This window comes from Astatotilapia calliptera, chromosome 2 (genome assembly GCF_964374335.1).
Source record: "Astatotilapia calliptera chromosome 2, fAstCal68.1, whole genome shotgun sequence".
Classification (NCBI taxonomy): Eukaryota; Metazoa; Chordata; class Actinopteri; order Cichliformes; family Cichlidae; genus Astatotilapia; species Astatotilapia calliptera.
The window spans coordinates 27,246,524-27,253,329 of NC_137423.1; the positions used below are offsets into that span (position 1 = coordinate 27,246,524).

At 40.8% G+C, this 6,806-nt stretch overlaps 1 protein-coding gene across 2 annotated transcripts in view; it reads right to left on the reverse strand.

Moving 5' to 3' along the window:
- The window catches only part of frmpd3 (FERM and PDZ domain containing 3), a 47,291-nt gene extending 41,974 nt beyond the window's left edge, over positions 1–5,317 (reverse strand). For both annotated transcript variants that reach the window (XM_026190934.2, XM_026190912.2), the window contains exon 1: positions 5,198–5,317. The gene's annotated coding sequence lies outside the window, so the exon portion shown is untranslated. The remainder of the gene's footprint in view (positions 1–5,197) is intronic.
- Positions 5,318–6,806: the final 1,489 nt, after the last annotated feature.

Below are 6,806 nucleotides of genomic sequence, written 5' to 3' on the forward strand. Positions count from 1 at the left end.
GACTGCTGTGTGAACGGTCAGGTCGCATTAAATCCGTCTTTTACGTCACCGACACAAGACAGACGCCAATTATCAGCGCCAGAGAAGACATCGCGAACGCTTCTCTGGCCATCCCGTGTAGATATCAGTGAAACTGTTGGGAAGACAATGTTGGAGAAACGTGAACATTTTATTTGTACTGTATAATCTGCAGATTCTGACAGAAATCTGCAACTATCCTTTGAAGCACCGCTCCTCTCTAAAACAGCAATAAGGATCATTATTAGGTTATTTACATTATTATGTAAATAACAAAATAACTTAAAGAAAAAATTGGGAAATGTAAAGTCCGAACTCTTTATATTAAGGGTCATCAGTCAAACAATACTGTTTGCTCTGGGTCTAAACAGAGCGCGTTGTGTGTGAAGTCTTCTTTTGCGCATGCGGGCCGCTTTGAGCGTTCACACTAGAGCGCGTTTGCTGTCGCATTTTATTTGTAGTGTGAATGAGCAGACAAAAAAATCGGATTTGATCAAAAAAATCGGAATTGAGCATCAAGACCTGCAGTGTGAACGTAGCCATAGTGATGTCATCAAGTTTTCTCACTCAATGAATATTTCTTAAGATTTCAAGTGTTTACAGCTTATAAAATCCTCATACTGCTCCAATCATACATTTAAGATAATAAAAAACATCAGTGTATACTGTAATTCTTCAAGGTCAAAGGTCAAAGATCAGGGTCACACGAATTCGAAAAATTAGTTTCCATTGGATCATCTCTAAACGTTATAGCAATATATTAGTTATTGGGGGACATTTTTATTGTTTGAGCTACAGATACATCAAGATGTAATTTAACAATGACACAAAAAGAACAATATACCACACTAGATTTCCTTATTAACAATGCTAACATCAGCATAAATGATCTATGATAACAATGCAGACGTCACTATTGGGGAGTTCCAAAAAAACAGTCTGACGTCAGCATGTTGTAATAAAAATGTCATAAAACATCAAAGTTTCAATTTAGTCCTCGCCCTTCAGGGGGAGTTGCGCTCTCTGAATGCTCTTGTTATTCTCTGTTTTTAAGGATGTTATTATTTTACAACACATACAGCGCTAAAACAAGTCTTACTCACACCCTGGGCAGACTGTATTCTTTGATTGTAACTGTACTGATGAATAGATTTTTTACGATGAATGTGATGTCCCTTTCTGAGATCAGAGGGGCATCGGGTCTGTGTTCCTGGACTCATTAAAATATTTATAAAGGCATTAGAAAAATCTGGAGACAAGAAAACAAAATAACAGCACCGGTAGAAAAAAAGGAGATAGCCCACATAAACACTTTCAGAGACGGACTAAATCATACCCTGTTTTGTTCTGTTCAGTTACATTTCACTTGTCAAACTCCATTTTTCCTAATCCATTATCGCCGTGCCTTTAAGCTTTTTAATGTGTAATTCTGCAGCAGTCGTTTCTTCACTGGGAAAAGTAGATGTCAAGATGAAACTCTCAGAATACATAATGACTTCATTAGTGGTCCTTCTCCGTGATTAATTGGAGCGCTGTGTCACACAGTGTGACAGAGCTGCTCATTGTCAGATAGTGTTGTGACAGAACATGAGGACCATGTAGACGAGCATAGAGATGATCACGCCTAGCCGTGTACACGTGTAGGACACACACACACACACACACACACACACACACACACACACACACACACACACACACACACACACACACACACACACACTAAGAAGTACACCCTGCTTCTAAAAGTTCCGCTATTATTTAGAAGAGATAAAACTTGGTTTAAATAGTGAACTTTGCAAAAAGAAAAGACAGTCTGCCTGTGATTGGCCGATTACAATAGTTTAGCTTCAATTAGAAGCAGCAGTCTCTGCTTTACCGCAGTTCTTTTCTTTTTCTATCAACATGTTAGCACAAGCCTAGCCTTGTTAGCTTCCCAAAGATGTTGGCATCTGTTTGTCTAAACAGAAGGAGAAGAGACATCTGAGGACTCTCAGAGCCTCCCAGCTCGAGGGACCAGACATAAGGAAATTTGCAGTGTTTGATGGCTGCTCTGAGCTCAACATCTTAGAGCATTCAACTGCGAAAACAAGTTGAATCCAGAGTATACACAAACGAAAGAAGAAAGAGAGAGTTGTAGCCAGAAATGATGGAGAAGTCGAGTGTGGGAGACGCAGGAGAGAGGGCAGAGATGGAGTGACTTTAGGGTCACAGCATCAAAAACCGAATTGGCCGAAGATCTGTGTGCTGGTTTTCAACCGGTAAGTGCTGCACCCCTAGGAAATCCAGTCTGGCCTTTGATGAGTTTACCTGCTAATGTTGCCCCCTGATGACATGTGAACAAAGACACTGGAGAGAAATTTGAGCGGGGTCCTTGAGCAGTGCATGGGTTGTCAGATAGAGAGAACCCTGCAGTAAGCTCACATGGCAGACTGTCATTTAATCAATTTTATCAATACAGCCATTGAATTGGGCCAGCTCCCGTGTCAGTAGCAATGTACCAAAAGAGTAAAAGAGACCTCTTAACCGAAGCGGACTGGTGTTTGAAACTAGGATTCAAACGGCAGCTTCACTGTATTAAAGTACATCTGTCTTTGATGAAAACCTTTGGAAAAGATTTGATACAGGCTACAAGCACAGGTCTCTAACCTGCCTCTGGATGGTTCAAATGGTTTGATGTCTCTGTGGTGTCCTATTTAGTGCCTATTACCTTCTACTGTCACTATATTTCAGGAGGGTTTGGAGATAAATCCTTCATTTATCCCACAATCAGTATCGGCCTAAAAATCATGTAAGGAGAAATTTGATGCAGAAAGTGTGAGGAGAGAGTCCAATAAAATCCAGCTAAGCTACACTGCTATATTAAGTGTCTATGAAGCATTTCTGGTGATGTGACTGTGGCTTAACTGCATCTCAGACTTAATCGCTATCTGATCTGTCAGTCTGAACTAGTTTTTTTTCCACTATATGGTTTCGAATGCCCTTGCCCTATCTTAAAAGCTTACACTGGAGTCTCCTAGGGAAAAACATCACCATGTATATAATGCACGGATGCAGAAAAACAGACTCCTTTCCCTCCTGCCTTTGATAGTTATACCTTCCATATGGTTGAGTTGTAGTTTGTATCCACCCTCACAGAGGATGATTTTATGTTTTCTGTCCCCGGCAAGTCAGGTCCACTGTGGCCTTCTCCACTCATCACAGTTTGTTCAAATCTCTGTGAAGTGGAAAAGGACACTGGCCTCTCTTTGCTGGGAGTAACACCATTCAGGAGCACCACTTTATTTGTGGGGTACAACTACATGCAGCTGTCAAACTGAACAAAAGTGTCAAATGTGTTTACAGATTTGATGAAATGAAACTTTTTGGTCACGCTAGCAGCATGTCGATTGGTCAGTCTGTGTGCTGTTCAGTCTAGTAGTTTGGTGCAGACTAATACCTGACCACAACCATGAGATAGGTTTAATTTTTGTGCTTCCCATTTAATAGATGTCATTACAGTACATTGGATGATCAGCTAACGGCATCACTAGCTTAAATTTTAAATTTGTCTAATACGTTTTATAAACCAAATTGCCATGACCCTTATGTTAAGTGCTTTTGCTTGCAACGTTAGCTGGCTGACATGCTAAATGGGCTGCTGAACACCATGATTTATACCCGCCATTTCAGCATCATCATTATGAGCAAGTTAGCATGGTGACATTAGCATTGTGAAAGCACCACTGTGCGTAAGTGCAGCCTCACTGAGCTGCAAACATGGCTGCAGACTCGCAGTTATTGGCTTAGCAAAGCTCTGCATTGTACACCGAGACTGGATGAAAACTGGCAGGACACACAGGAACAAAGATGAAATTCTGTAGCGGGGTCGAAACGACATTTTACACATAAATCCGTCACGTTGCATTTGGAATGAAAATGCTCGATTTGGAGGGGGGTTGCAAGTTTACATCCCTAACATCTCTCACAGACTCACGCGGACCACTATCAGCTGATTCGTGAGACACTCTGCAAACTTTTTTCGTTTAAGTTGTCTCTGACCACCAACCCGTAACAAAAAGAGGTGATAAAATACACGGCAGGGTTTCGGCACAGAGGAGGTCTGACAAGCATAAAAGGCCACCTTTCGAAGACAATAAGTGGCCTATGAGTTGTTGTTTTTTTATATCCTAAAGCGCTCTGAGGATAAACAACATGTTTTGAATATTTCATATGCTAATTAGGGAAAATGTCCAACTGGGGGTGAGTGTTTCCTTTATGAAAAATAATCATGTTTGTTACACTATTCTGTAATGCCTAAAAATCCTAGTCTGAGATATTTCAGTCTCAAAGTGATAAACGATGAAAAATAAATAAATTTTGTGACATGTGTATGTAACATATACAGTACATTTCAACACAATGTCTTATGACTGCAGCAAATTTCATTACTGTATTGCCTGCAGACTTTTCACACTGCAGCATTATTAAACTCCCTCAAGCACATTCGACCATGGCAATAGCCGCTAGCTGATGTACCTGGCTATAACACAGACACCCCCCCTTCCCACTCTGCATCAGCTCTCTGCTCACTGGCATGGAATCAATGCAGAATTGCAGATGTGAGCAAAAGCTGCAGAGGACACACAGACACACACACAAAACGCCTCTGTACGTGCGAGCACAGCATTACTGCAATATCATAGCAACACAGGAGTCCCGCCAAGACAGGGTTCGCAACCTCCTGACAGAATATATATAGGTTATGTTTCTGAAGAAAGACACAGAGACTGAGAAGGTTAGAGGCTAAAGAATTGAGAACGATTATGCATGACTCGTTTTAAATGGCTTGTTACAGCGCAATCATTCAGTGAGGAAGACGCAGATGTATTTAAGCAAAATTTAACTCAATAGCTTTTGCCTGTGGCTCATTGATAAAGGATTTAGAGATTCATTTTTGTAAGACTAGGATTTATACGCTTTTGTTGGGTCAAACTCAAAGGGAAGGAGTTAGAAATCTTCTTTTTTTCCACAAGATTCATGCTCTGTCTAATAGGCCTTTTAGTTTGAATTACTTTTATCTTTTTGTACTATATCAACAGTCGCACAGTGTGATATTAACTTGGGAGCCGTATATACATATACAGCTTTGGCACATTAAGTCAGAGAAAATTGAAGGTAGGGTAGAAGGTGTACTTACGATCTCTGAATGCTTACTGATGGGTAGGAGTTTCTTTTTTTAAGCAGGGATCTGCCACAAACACACACACGCACACACGAATGCTGGGGCTGTTTTGTGTGTGTACTGTACCTGTTGAGAGACACAAAAGCAAAGAAAGCCTTAATGCTTGTCATATTGTGCAGACGCTTAAATAAGCAGAGTTTTGAGACAAGCTCTAACATAAAAAAAACAAAAAGTATTACATGGTAAGTAATACAATCAAACATGTTTACGTATGTGGGTGAGTAAAATACTACACATTTTCTTGCTTACATAATGTCTACACTGGTTTTTAAGAGGCATAATTGCAGATTTCTGCATGTCCCTGCAGCAATAATGCACGGCAGGCTGATGCAGCCAGTAAATGACAGTGGAAAGAACACATTTATGGAAGTCGGTTAACGGCAGAAGCATAATGATATACCTCAGAGCAGGAAAGTGTGCTGGATTTTTTATAAGGCAGTGATAATGGCTGGTGTGATGTTCTGGTTCTTCAGATTTTAAATAAAAATGAAAATAGACTTGGTGCCATATGGAATGAAAGCTATGGTCTGCACAGGCTAGACTAGGCTAGTCTTTAGACCATCTCCTTCTGGTGGACTATCTGTCAAACTGAAAGCAAAAACAGATGAATGATAAAAATTTATGAGCATACAGCCTTCAGCATGTGTAGCAGTCATTCAGGACTTCACATACAGCCCTGAGCCTGTGCTCTACTTGACCCCATGATTTTTACACTATAGGCACAGTTTAGGGACAGGACATCAATGAAATACCACTATTTGTTTCTACCTGTGGTAGTTCTAATTACAAACTCACTAATTTTATCCAGTTTAACACTGAGTAGAAGTTATGCACATAAAGTGGGGCAAAAAAGTATTTAGTCAGCCACCGATTGTGCAAGTTCCCCCACCTAAAATGATGACAGAGGTCAGTAATTTGCACCAGAGGTACACTTCAACTGTGAGAGACAGAATGTGAAAAAAAAATCCATGAATCCACATGGTAGGATTTGTAAAGAATTTATTCGTAAATCAGGGTGGAAAATAAGTATTTGGTCAATAACAAAAATACAACTCAATACTTTGTAACATAACCTTTGTTGGCAATAACAGAGGTCAAACGTTTACTATAGGTCTTTACCAGGTTTGCACACACAGTAGCTGGTATTTTGGCCCATTCCTCCATGCAGATCTTCTCGAGAGCAGTGATGTTTTGGGGCTGTCGCCGAGCAACACGGACTTTCTATGGGGTTGAGGTCTGGAGACTGGCTAGGCCACTCCAGGACTTTCAAATGCTTCTTACGGAGCCACTCCTTTGTTGCCCGGGCGGTGTGTTTTGGATCATTGTCATGTTGGAAGACCCAGCCTCGTTTCATCTTCAAAGTTCTCACTGATGGAAGGAGGTTTTGGCTCAAAATCTCACGATACATGGCCCCATTCATTCTGTGCTTAACACGGATCAGTCGTCCTGTCCCCGTGGCAGAAAAACAGCCCCATAGCATGATGTTTCCACCCCCATGCTTCACAGTAGGTATGGTGTTCTTGGGATGCAACTCAGTATTCTTCTTCCTCCAAACACGACGAGT